We start from the raw sequence: 13,780 nt of genomic DNA on the forward strand, positions 1-13,780 counted from the left end.
AGGATAAACGATAAAGGCTTTGTATAAACCCTCTTATTCAACCTTAAAATAGCCCTGTGATGTCATATTTTAGTGTTCTTGGTAACAGGCAACAGTTGTCTTAAGCAGAAAAAGGAATTTACTGGAAAGGTATCAGGCAACTCACAGAATTTATAAGAAGGAAGAGGACTAGGTTCAGAAATGAGCCAAGGGAAGAAGCACAGCACAAAGCTGGGATCCAACCTCAGCAACAATTCCCAGCACATGTCCCGCCATGCCTCTGGATGCTAAGCTCACCACAGAGGCCTCAAAGATTCTCAAACTGACCACAGTGCCTTTGCATCACTACACCCCACCCCCCACCACCACAGAGAGGAGGAAGAGTATCTACTGGCTCTGCTCAGAGTCTGAGGAACAGCTTCCCTTTTGGGCTTCCCACTCTCATTAGGATTCATTCAAATTAGGAAGGATGTTTAGATAATTTGGGCTTCCGCGGTGGCTCAGTGGTAAAGAACATGCTTGCCAATGCAGGAGACAAGAGTTCAATCCCTGGATCAGGAAGATCCCCTGGGGAAGGAAATGGCAACCCACTTGAGTATTCTTGCCTGGAGAATCCCATGGACAGAGGAGCCTGGCAGATTACAGTTCATGGGGTTACAAAGAGTCGGACATGACTTAGCAACTAAATAACAACAGCAAACACAGCAAAAATGATACACACTCTTAAGTGCAATTTGTGGATGAGGGAATAGACTTAGAACAGGTAGGTTAGTCAAGTAATTCAGCTAGTCAGTCGGGGAGCCAGGCTTGGAGCCCGAGTCAGCTTGTTTGCAAAGCCAGAGTGTGATGCAGTCCTCTGCACTGCCTTTTCTAAAGCATCCCAGCTCAGTTTCACAACCCACACAGCGGTCCACGCTCCCATCACCTCGTTTGCATTACCGCCTCCTGCCTGATTTCCCTGCTTTGTGCTCCCTCGTCTCGGTTCATTCTCCACGCAGTTGCTAAGATAATATTTTTTGAGTACCATCCACATCACGTCAACCACTTGTTTAAAAATCTGTGACTCACCCCTTCGAGAGCCTTTCCTGATTAATATCATTCCACACTGATCACTGGGTAATCAGTCAAATAATGTTGCTATAGTGCCAGCACAGAAGTATAATTTATCCTGTACTAGCCTATCCTTATTAATAGTCTCTAGCTATTCCATTGATGTGTGACTCTGCTAAGGTCAGAGAGCCTGTCTTCTGCTGCTTTTGTGACTCTGATGACAGATACTAGGATCAAACACTGGGACTGTCCTTTTATTGAATCCTGGGGCTCTCCAGGAGAGTTGCGTTACTGTCATCAATATTATCATTTGCAGAGTACTTCTCGTTGGCTAGTTCATTATTAGCCACCCTGACATTTCCCCATTGTCTTATGCTTCTCAGCTGTGTATACTGTGCCCAACCTTGAGAAAGTGTGCTGCTGCTGCTGCTGCTAAGTCGCGTCAGTCGTGTCTGACTCTGTTCGACCCCATAGACGGCAGCCCACCAGGCTCCCCCGTCCCTGGGATTCTCCAGGCAAGAACACTGGAGTGGGTTGCCATTTCCTTCTCCGAGAAAGTGTGCTATAAAATGGCTAATAATGCTATCAATTTTATTTCAGCTTTTGGAAACGTTCTTTACTCCGCCTTCAGAGACTGTTAAATTGAGGAAAGGTACAAGGTGGCATGTTTTTTTTCTGGGAGCTGGGAGGGGAGAGGAAATAGTATGGATATTTAGAGCATGTCCGTCCATTCCAATTCGGAATAATAAAGGTGGTATAAACGTGGAGCACCACATGCAGTTAGGGAACCTGGTTGGCCTGGTGACCAGTCTGAAGTTTGTATAGGAAAACCTCTTGCCTGGTTCCTGAACAGCTTTCATACCAAAACAGAGCAAGACCTTATGGTCCTTTCCTCCCATGCCCTCTGCCTAACTTTTGTGTGTGGAAAAACTTTAGCCAAAAAAAAAGTTTAATCAAGGAAATGAGAAAATGCAAAAACAAAGGAAAACAGTCAAGGAGACCAAGTAATAATAGTTTAGTTATTAAGCATAAACACGGCCCTATAGTTCCTTTTCCAGGGCTATAGATAATACTCTGAGCCATATCCTGTGAGCTGTCTCATAGATACTGAAAAACCCACCAGGTGGAGGAAATTAACTCCATGATGACCAGACTTACGTAGCCATGACATAAGCTGCCACAGTTCTGAGAACTGACCTCAAAAAAATGGAAACAAACCGATGCTGGAAGCGAAGCCTAACTGTACTTAAAACAGTCACTGTGATGCTGGTGAGACCACCTATGACCAATTTCAAGATGACTGTCAGAGCTGACTGCTGTTTTTGCGTGTAGCTGCCTCCCTCTGTCTATAAAAGCTCTTGCCTCCTGACTGTAGGCAGGGAGAGTCAGCCTCTGGACAATGCTGACATCCAAAATAAAGCAAACTTTCCTTTCCACCAAAGTGGCCTCTTTATTGCCTTTTGAGCAGGGAGCAGCTGCGATGTCACTGCATTTGAGGTTTGAGGGGGTAGAAGGTGGGGGATGAATGGGCTGGAGAGGAAGGCAGGGACCAGATGATGACTGTTGTTTCAATTTGAGAGACGTGGAAAGCTCTCAAAGGTTTCAGGCCGTGTTAGGGAGTAGCAGGATCTGATGTGGGTTTTTGAAAGATCACTCTAGCAGTGACGAAAAGGGTGGCTTGGAGGGAGCAAGACTGGGGCCTTGAGAACAGGAAACCATGACACACCACCACTTCCTTCATCATTCCATTCAAGGGCACAGGTTATAGCTCCTTCTTGCACGAATCTCAAAAGAGAATCAGATTAAAAAAAAAAACAAAACTTAATCTGTAAACATACGATAATATCTAAAGTCTTCAGGATTTTATTCCCTGGAAGTAAGGATACGTATTTTAGATACCCATAAAATTCTTCAGGGACTGAATGTAGGAGATCAAAGTTTGGATTATACTATTTCGTCTGTCAGTAACATGTTGGCCTCCTTCTGTTTCTCAATAGAACGTCTAGTTTGTTCCACATTCCCTCTGAACTCTTCTTATTTATTTGTTAATGTTCTCGTTGCTTGAGTTTTTTGTTTCTGCTTTTTTCTCCCTAGAGACAGAATGGCAGTTGAAGAAAGAAAAATGTTGAGTCAATTGGCACAAAAGCCCTTTTCCCATGGTATCTCCTCTCTTGAGGGAAATTAAACTGATGGTAACCAGTTTTACTCAAGAGGAGGGATCTTTGGTAACAAATATTTGTCCTGATCTTTTTGGCCTCTAGTATTAACTGCCAAGCAAATTCTATTGATAGGAGACATACAGGTATGTGATTCTGCTCCATTTCACTTTAAACTGTTCTGAAAAGATATTAAGATTTAATCTTTCTGCTTGCTTGTCATTACTGAGCTTCTTCATGCCCAGCACTGTGCTTGGTGCGAGGGACAGTACAATATGAGAGGAAAAGTGAGTCTCTGCTTAAGTCATACGGACTTCCCTGGTACTCTAGCAGTTAAGACTCCGTGCTTCCAATTCGAAGCGCACTGATTTGATCCCTGGTCAGAGAACTAAAATCCCACATGCCAAGAAAATAATAAAAACTGGAGGGGGGAGTGGGGAATGGGGTGGCGTGTAGTATAATAAATTAATTCTGAGGATAAGTGCTTTTCCTAATATCAAGTCACTGAGGCCTAAGCAGTAACAGTGTCCACATCTAAGACAGCTGTGTTGTTACTTAAGTTTATGAGTTTTAAAAAGTGATCAGATATATACAAAGACTTTCAGATGCCATTCTGCCCAGATTCTAGACCACGGATCTTCTGTCAAGGTCTTTGAGGACAAAATTGATCTAATTCATTTTTTTTTTTTTTGGCTGCACAGCGTGGCATATGGGATCTTGATTCCCTGACTAGGGGTTGAACCCATGCCCCCTACAGTGGAAGTGCAGATTCTTAACCACTGAACCACCAGAAAAGTCCCTGATGATTTCATTCTATATTAACAGAATCATTTGTCTTTCTCTAGTGTATAATTTTAGATGGAAAATGGAACCAAACTCAGGCATTTATAGAAAACTGTGTAATCCCCCATCAAAGTTGCCATAACATATACAATGTCCATTCCATAAACTGTAGTTATATGTGAGAGTTAGAGACGATTCCTTCAGATGAATAAACCATTTTGTCCAAATGGCAATAAATTTCACCCTCTCCCCCTTTTCATTATTTCCTATGAGCAATGTTTATTCTCCAAAGATCCCATTTGATTTCTACATACATTCTTGTAAACATTATTTGATGCAGGAGATTTATAGCAAAACTGACTGCCTACCTGTGCACCAGAACCTAAGCATAGACCTGACCTTTATTATTATTTTTTAATATAAATTTATTTATTTTAATTGGAGGCTAATTACTTTACAATACTGTATTGGTTTTGTCATACATCAACATGAATCCGCCACAGGTGTACACGTGTTCCCCATCCTGAACCCCCCTTCCATTTCCCTCCCCATACCATCCCTCTGGGTCATCCCAGTGCACCAGCCCCAAGCATCCAGTATCATGCATCTAACCTGGACTGGCAATTCATTTCACACATGATATTATACATGTTTCAATGCCATTCTCCCAAATTATCCCACCCTCGCCCTCTCCCACAGAGTCCAAAAGACTGTTCTATACATCTGTGTCTCTTTTGCTGTCTCGCATACAGGGTTATTGTTACCATCTTTCTGAATTCCATATATATGCGTTAGTATACTGTATTGGTGTTTTTCTTTCTGGCTTACTTCACTCTGTATAATAGGCTCCAGTTTCATCCACCTCATTAGAACTGATTCAAATGTGTTCTTTTTAATGGCTGAGTAATACTCCACTGTGTATATGTACCACAGCTTTCTTATCCATTCATCTGCTGATGGGCATCTAGGTTGCTTCCACGTCCTGGCTATTATAAACAGTGCTGCGATGAACATTGCGGTACACGTGTCTCTTTCAATTCTGGTTTCCTCGGTGTGTATGCCCAGCAGTGGGATTGGCAGTTCTATTTCCAGTTTTTTAAGGAATCTCCACACTGTTCTCCATAGTGGCTGTACTAGTTTGCATTCCCACCAACAGTGTAAGAGGGTTCCCTTTTCTCCACACCCTCTCCAGCATTTATTGCTTGTAGACTTTTGGATTGCAGCCATTCTGACTGGCGTAAAATGGTACCTCATTGTGGTTTTGATTTGCATTTCTCTGATAATGAGTGATGTTGAGCATCTTTTCATGTGTTTGTTAGCCATCTGTATGTCTTCTTTGGAGAAATGTCTGTTTAGTTCTTTGGCCCATTTTTTGATTGGGTCATTTATTTTTCTGGAAATGAGCTGCAGGAGTTGCTTGTATATTTTTGAGATTAATTCTTTGTCAGTTGCTTCATTTGCTATTATTTTCTCCCATTCTGAAGGCTGTCTTTTCACCTTGGTTATAGTTTCCTTTGTTGTGCAGAAGCTTTTAATTTTAATTAGGTCCCATTTGTTTATTTTTGCTTTTATTTCCAATATTCTGGGAGGTGGCTGACCTTTATTTTTAAGCCAAAATCTTAACACATCAACTCCTCTTCTCTGCTTGCTCACTGGACTCTAGAACCAGCAGTCCTCTAATGACAAAAGCAAGATATGAACCAGATGGAGTTCTGCCCTTGACTTCACAAGGGAGTTAATCACACCCAGAACCTGGCTCAGAGCAGGCACTGAACAAATATTTGCTGGAAGAAAGAATAAAGGACGATAATGTCTAAGGATTTGTGAGCTTGAGTTTTTCTTGAGCTGATCGAAGGACTCTGATAGACTTAAGACCCTCGAATGACAAGCTGGGGATGTTATAGACTGGTTTCTGCTTTCAGTTGCTAATTTGTTGAGACCCACCCTGTTCTAGGAATAGTAGCCTCACTTCTTCTTGACCAAATGCACTTGGGGGTTCCTCTGTTCTTGGTCTCTTAAGGAGCAAGTTCACTGGTCAGTCTCTGCCTCTCACTTCAGCCTAGGTCAGGTGTAAGGGTGGTCTGTGGTGTTACTAGTAAAGAGAAAGCCAAGGGGGTACAGAAACGCCCACGCTCTTCCTCCTCCTCTTTTCTCTCACTATTTCACCCTAACCGCCACCATTCCCCATTGGTTGTTTCCCACTTCCCCCTCTTTCTATTCTGTCCTCTTAGTTCCTCCGCGGAAAACTCCAGAGGAGTTGGTTTTCCTCTGAGATATAGATGAATCTAATTCTTGTTTATTGCTGGCAGGAAGTCAAAATGATATTTCCACTTTGGAAGAGAGTTGGGCAGTTTTCTTACAACAATAACATATTTTTACCATACAATCAAGCAACCTGGCTTCTTAGCATTTAGCCAAAGAAGTTGAAAACTTATGTCCACCCAAAAACCTGAACATGGATGTTTACATCCAGCTTTATTGATCGTTGCCAAGCAATGATCAGTAGGTGCCAAACCAAGATTTAGTAGGTGAATGGTACATTCAGACAATGGAATATTATTGAGTGCTAAAAAGAAATGAGCCATCAGGACATGAAAAGACATGAAGGAACTTAAGAAAAGCATATTGTTAAGTGGAAGAAGCCAATCTGAAAAGCGTGTATACTGTATGATTTCAATTATAAGGCATTCTGGAAAAAGCAAAACTATGGAGGCAATAAAAAGTTTAGTGGTTGCCAGAAGTCAGGGGCGTGGGGAGAGTGAATAGGCAGAGCACAGGTAATATTTAAGACAGTGAAACTATTCTGTATGACACTGTAATGATGGGTACATGTCATTATACGTTTGTCCAAACCCATACAATGTACCACACTAAGAGGGAACTCTAAGTTAAATAATTGACTCTGAGTGATAATGAGGTGTCCGTGTCAGTTCATCAGTTCTAGCAAAAGTACCGCTTTTTTGGTGGGGGATGTTAGTAGTGAATATAGGCAGTACGTACGTGGGGATGGAGGACCTAAGGAAAATCTCTATACTTCTTGCTCAGTTTTGCTGTGAACTTAAAATTGCTCTAAAAACTAAAGTCTATTAAAACCATATAGTTAGAGGACAACAGTAAGTAGTGAGTGTTAGTCGCTCAGTCATGTCCGACTCTTTGTGACCTCATGTCCTGTAGCCCGCCAGGGTCCTCTGTCCATGGAACTCTCCAGGCAAGAATACTGGAGTGGGTTGCCATGCCCTTCTCCAGGGGATCTTCCTGACCCAGGGATCAAACCCAGGTCTCCTGCATTGTAGACAGATTCCTTACCATCTGAACCACTAGGGAAGAGCAGTTAGATGATACAGATATATATTAATAGATTAGATATAAATAGATAAAATTAGATATAATTAGATAAAATTTAATGAGATATAAATTAGATAAAATGAGCCTTTACTTCAGCCCTTTGGGTACATGAAAAACTGTTGTTAGCCCAAGCTTGCCTGGGTTAGAGAGAAGCAGGGAGGATTGAAGAGGAAGAGTAAGAAAGAAGCCGTGCAGAAGCCTTTGCTAGCTTCCAGCACAGGTGAGTAGGGAAAAAGTCACAGCCTGTGTTCTGTTACTCAATGGGCCGCGCACACACACACACACACACACACACACACACACAAAGACATTGGACTGATCAGAAATGCTGGATGCTACCAGTTGAAGAGTGAGCAGGCTGGCTAGTCTCTCACTCTGAGAAATGTAAGGCCATGGGAGATCCCAGTGCTCTATATCTTGGATCACTTTTCCTGTGCCCTTCCATTGGATTCCCAGGTCTGTGTTTTCCAGATTACTCCAGTCATTGAGGGCCATCTGCATTAGCAGCACCTGAAATGCTTTATAAAAATTCAGATTCTCAGATCAAGCTCCCAGGAAACCAAATTCAGCCATTCAGGGATAGTTCAGGAACTTTCAAAAAGTGCCCAAGGCACTCCAGTGCATCCGGGTTTTAGGAGCGAAAAGGAAAGACCCTTGCCGCAGGGGTCCTAGTGCCTGCTACTGGGAAGGGAATGGGGAAGGGAGGAAGAAAACAAGGGAGGCGGGATGTTTATCTGATGTTCTGGATGTCATTTAAAAGATACACTTTTGGAGAAGCATCATTTGTATGGAAGCGCTATGCCAGGGGACTGTGATTTTTGCACTGTAGGGATTTTGTGAGCCTGCCGAAAACCCACCAATGCATAACTGAGTCAGCAAGAAAGTTCAGAGTTCAAAATAATAGAATCTCTGTTCTCAGATTTTTACCTTTTGAAAAGTTGGAACTTTTGCTGAAAGATGATGTTGCCCTGGCTTGTGACCCAGTTCTTTTTTTCTTTTAAAAATTGATTTATTTGAAAAATCAAAATTAAAACAATTTTATTTATTTAGCTACACCAGGTCTTAGTTGCACCATGCGGGATCTAATTCCCCGACCAGAGATCGAACCTGGGCCCCCTGCATTGTGAGTAGAGCCTTAGTCACTGGGCCAACAGGGAAGTCCTCATGATTCACTTCTGTGAATGAGCTTTCTCCTTCGTTTTGAGAGCAAGTCGTCATCACCACCCCTTTCCTGCTATCCCTGTGCTCTCCTTGAGGTTCCCTTCTGAGTCCTTCTCAGCTTCCCCCACTTCCTCGAGAGCAGCCCCGTGCCAGACCCTGGTCTGTTCTCTCAAATGAATGATCTTATTCATTTCACAACAACCCTGTGAGGTTGGGGCTGTAATTATTCACATGTTACAGAGGAAGAAAGGGGGGATCCAGCAGATTCAGTGACTTGCTGAAGGACACGCTGGTAAGTGGCTCCCCTCCTACCTTGCCCTCTAGTTCTGACACCTAGGACCCCGTCTAGGCCTCCTGGTCACAACACCAGGCCTTCAGATCCAGACCCTGTATTGCTTTTCTAAGTTGTCGCTGTAGATCTGAATGCCCTGCTCTTGAACCCAAGCCTGGAGGTGGGTGTCCCAGCTGCTTACTGACTGCCTCACAGAGCAGTATCCCAGACCTCTGTGCGTCTTTCCTCAGATGAGGCCGGATGCCCAGATCGCCACTGCATTAGTGAAAGCCCAGCTCTTTTCTTGTGTTTCTTCTGTAATTCTCACAAGGCTTCCACATGCACACTTCCGACACCAGCTATGTGGGGTTAGTCTCCCATCAAGCAATTCTCTGACCCCCGCTGGGTATCCTATATTTTAACTCCGCTAGTTAAATGGATAGTATCTATAGCACCAGTTCCCACAGGTTAAGGGCTCAGTCCCATGAGACTGCTTCAGATGCCCACTGCAAATAGTAAGTCCCTAGCCCCCGACCCCCAACTTCTGTCCACTTTGGCTGTAAACCAGAGGTTCCTACCAGCCCTCATCTAATTCAAGGGATTTGCTAGAGGGGCTCACAGAACTCAGGGAAACACGTTTACTATTTTATTAAAGGATCTGATAAAGGATACAGATGAACAGCCAGATGAAGAGATGCATAGGCTGAGGTCCGGGAGGGTGCTAAGTGCAGGAGCTTTGGTCCCTGTGGCGATGGAGATCCATCACCCTCCTGGTGTGATTGTGTTCCCCAGGCTCACTGAACCCCTCTACTCTTGAGAGTTTATGGAGGCTTCCTCACGTGCTGCTGTTCAGTCACTCAGTCGTGTCCAACTCTTTGAGACCCCATGGACTGCAGCACTCCAGGCTTCCCTGTCCTCCACTATCTCCCAGAGTTTGCTCAAATTCATTTCCATTGAGTTGGTGATGCCATCCTTCTTATCCTCTGTGTCTTCTCCTTTTGCCTTCAATCTTCCCCAGCATCAGTGTCTTTTCCTCACATAGGCATGAGCAATTATTAACTTTACTTCCAGCCCCTCTCCTCTCATGGACGTGGGGGGTTATGGGCTGAAGAAGGGGATGTGTCTGCAAGTTTCTAAACATAGCTTGCTTTTTCTGGTGACCACACTGATTAGAACAAGAAATGCTCCTAGTGCTTATCACTTCGGAAATTACAAGGCTCTTCAGAATTCTGTGTCAGAAACCAGGGCAGAGACCAATATATATATATTTCTTACTATTTACACCTGCCCAGCTTTCTGTCCCCAGACTATGTTGCTGAGGTTGATACAGAAAAATCCATGCTGTTTACTATTAGGAAAACTTTGACTCCTCTCTGAGCCTTTTCCCTGGATGACCTTGTTCCCTATAATTGGCCATCCAGGAGTGAGGAGTCAATCCAAAAAAAGTTGCCTTGGTCCAATTATTAAGCCTAATTCCGTTCTTTTAATCCTCTCCTAAAAGTTCACCAGATGGCCGATACCAAAATCGGGTTGATTATATTCTTTGCAGCCAAAGATGGAGAAGCTCTATACAGTCAGCAAAAACAAGACTAGGAGCTGACTGGGGCTCAGATCATGAACTCCTTTTGACAAAATCAGAATTAAATTGAAGAAACTAGGGGAAACCACTAGACCATTCAGGTATGACCTAAATAAAATCCCTTATGATTAAACAGTGGAAGGGACAAATAGATTCAAGGGATTAAATCTGATAGAATGCCTGAAGAACTATGGACGGAGGTTTGTGACATTGTACAGGAGGCAGTGATCAAGACCATCCCCAAGAAAAAGAAATGAAAAAGGCAAAATGGTTGCCTGAGGAGGCCTTACAAATAGCTGAGCAAAGAAGAGAAGTGAAAGGCAAAGGAGAAAAGGAAAGATATACCCATTTGAATGGAGAATTCCAAAGAATAGCACAGAGAGATAAGAAAGCCTTCCTCAGTGATCAGTGCAAAGAAATAGAGGAAAACAATAGAATGGGAAAGACTAGAGATCTCTTCAAGAGAGTTAGAGATACCAAGGGAACATTTCATGCAAAGATGGGCACAATACAGGACAGAAATGGTATGGACCTAACAGAAGCAGAAGATATTAAGAAGAGGTGACAAGAATACACAGAAGAACTATACAAAAAAGATCTTTATGAGCCAGATAACCATGATGGTGTGATCACTCACCTAGAGCCAGACATCCTAGAATGCAAAGTCAAATGGACCTTAGGAACCATCACTACGAACAAAGCTAGTGGAGGTGATGGAATTCCATTTGAGCTATTTCAATTCCTGAAAGAGGATGCTGTGAAAGTGCTGCACTCAATATGCCAGGAAAATTGGAAAACTTAGCAGTGGCAACAGGACTGGAAAAAGTCAGTTTTCATTCCAATCCCAAAGAAGGGCAATGCCAAAGAATGTTCCAACTACTGCACAATTGCCCTCATCTCACATGCTAGTAAAGTAATGCTCAAAATTCTCCAAGCCAGGTTTCAACAGTACATGAACCATGCACTTCCAGATGTTCAAGCTGGGTTTAGAAAAGGCAGAGGAACCAGAGATCAAACTGCCAACATCCATTGGATCATAGAAAAAGCAAGAGAATTCCAATAAAACATGTATTTCTGCTTTACTGACTATGCCAAAGCCTTTGACTGTGTGAATCACAACAAACTGTGGAAAATTCTTAAAAAGAGATGGGAATACCTGACCACCTTACCTGCCCCTGAGTAATCTGTATGCAGGTCAAGAAGCAACAGTTAGAACCGGACATGGATCAACAGACTGCTTCCAAATAGGGAAAGGAGTACAACAAGGCTGTTTATCGTCACCCTGCTTATTGAACTTATATGCAGAGTACATCATGAGAAATGCTGGGCTGGATGAAGCACAAGCTGGAATCAAGATTGCCAGGAGAAATATCGATAACCTCAGATATGCAGATGACACCACCCTTATGGTAGAAAGCAAAGAGGAACTAAAGAATCTCTTGATGAAAGTGAAAGAGAGTGAAAAAGTTAGCTTAAAACTCAACATTCAAAAAACGGAGATCATGGCATCTGGTTCCATCCATTTATGGCAAATAGATGGGGAAACAATGGAAACGGTGACAGTATTTATTTTCTTGGGCTCCCAAATCACTGCAGATGGTGATTGCAGTCATGAAATTAAAAGATGCTTGCTCCTTGGAAGAAAAGCTATGACCAACCTAGATAGCATATTAAAAAGCAGAGACATTACTCTGCCAACAAAGGTCCGTCTAGTCAAAGCCATGGCTTTTCCAGGAGTCACGTATGGATGTGAGAGTTGGACTCTAAAGAAAGCTGAGCACCAAAGAATTGATGCTTTCGAACTGTGGTGTTGAAGAAGACTCTTGAGAATCCCTTGGACTGCAAGGAGATCAAACAAGTCCATCCTAAAGGAAATCAGTCTTGAATATTCATTAGAAGGACTGATGCTGAAGCTGAAACTCCAATACTTTGGCCACCTGATGCAAAGAACTGACTCATTGAAAAAGACCCTGATGCTGGGAAAGACTGAAGACAGGAGGAGAAGGGGACGACAGAGGATGAGATGGTTGGATGGCATCACCAGTTCAATGGACATGAGTCTGAGCAAGTTCCAGGAGCTGGTGAAGGACAGGGAAGCCTGGCATGCTGCAGTCATGGGGTTGCAGAGTCAGATACGACCGAGTGCCTGGACTGAACTGAGAAGCTCCGTGCCCTGCTGGAGCAGCAGCCCCCTTTCTGTTTTCAGTGATATCCAAACTGTCGCCTGTGGAACTCTGTGAAAACTTGTCAAGAAGTACACAGACATCTTCGAAATTTTTAGGTGCTTTTGTCTAAAACCAATTTTCCTGAGGATGTGCCTGCATTTATATCAGATGTTCTCCCATTTCATAAACTTTGTTGTTGCTGTTGTTTAATCACTAAGTCATGTCCAACTCTTTTGCGAGCCCATGGACTGTAGCCCACCCAGCTTCTCTGTCCTTTGGATTTCCCAGGCAAGAATAGTGGAGTGGATTGCTATTTCCTTCTCCATGGGATCTTCCTGACCCAGGGATTGAGCCTGCGTCTCCTGCATTGGTAGGTGGATTCTTTAACACTGAGCTACTTGCTTTGCATGGAGTTGAAAATGGCAACAGAAAGATACTACTAAATATTGAGTCGGGGAAAAACTTTTGTACTGAGATATAATTGACACATTATTTTCAGGTGTACAATATCATGATTCAAGACTTGAATATATTGTGACATGATCACGCCAAGTCTAGTTGTCATCCACCACCACACATAGTTACAACTCAATTTTTCCCCAGCGATGAGAACTTTTAAGATTGACTCTCTTGACAACTTTCAAATATGGATTTCAGTATTGTTAACTATAGCTACCATGCTGTACACTACATGTACACTAGGACTTATTTTATAACTGAAAGTTGTACATTTTTGACTCCCTTCACCCATTTCATCCATCCTCTGATTTCCTGGAGGAAACTTTAATGGTCAATAAGGCAACTTAACCCACAGATCTTTCTGGTCTTCCTTATAAGTATTCCTGATAAGAGAGAAGAAACAAGGGTATTTTGACTTATCTTAAGACGTTTTAGATTCTATAAAGTAGACCACAGCAATGCATTTGTCTTTTTGAATTAATGTTTTCATTTTCTTCAGAAAAACACAGAGGTGAAATTGCTGGATGATGCAGTAGTTTTATTTTTGTTTTTGAAGAATCTTCATACTGTTTTTAACAGTGGCTGCACCAATTCACATTTCCACCATAAGTGCACAAGGATTATGCTTCCTTGCCAACACTTGTTATCTGTTGTATTTTTGATAATAACCACTCTGACAGGTGTGAGGTGATATTTCATATGATATTGAACTCAACTACAGCTAATAATCTGTCTTACAAGATATATTTAATTTTATTTTTATAATTTTCCTCGAAATGCTTATTGATAATTATTTATTTGAATGGAAAAATGAAGTAAAATTTTTTTCTGA

The sequence above is a fragment of the Bos indicus genome, chromosome 12 (genome assembly GCF_029378745.1).
Source record: "Bos indicus isolate NIAB-ARS_2022 breed Sahiwal x Tharparkar chromosome 12, NIAB-ARS_B.indTharparkar_mat_pri_1.0, whole genome shotgun sequence".
Classification (NCBI taxonomy): domain Eukaryota; kingdom Metazoa; phylum Chordata; class Mammalia; order Artiodactyla; family Bovidae; genus Bos; species Bos indicus.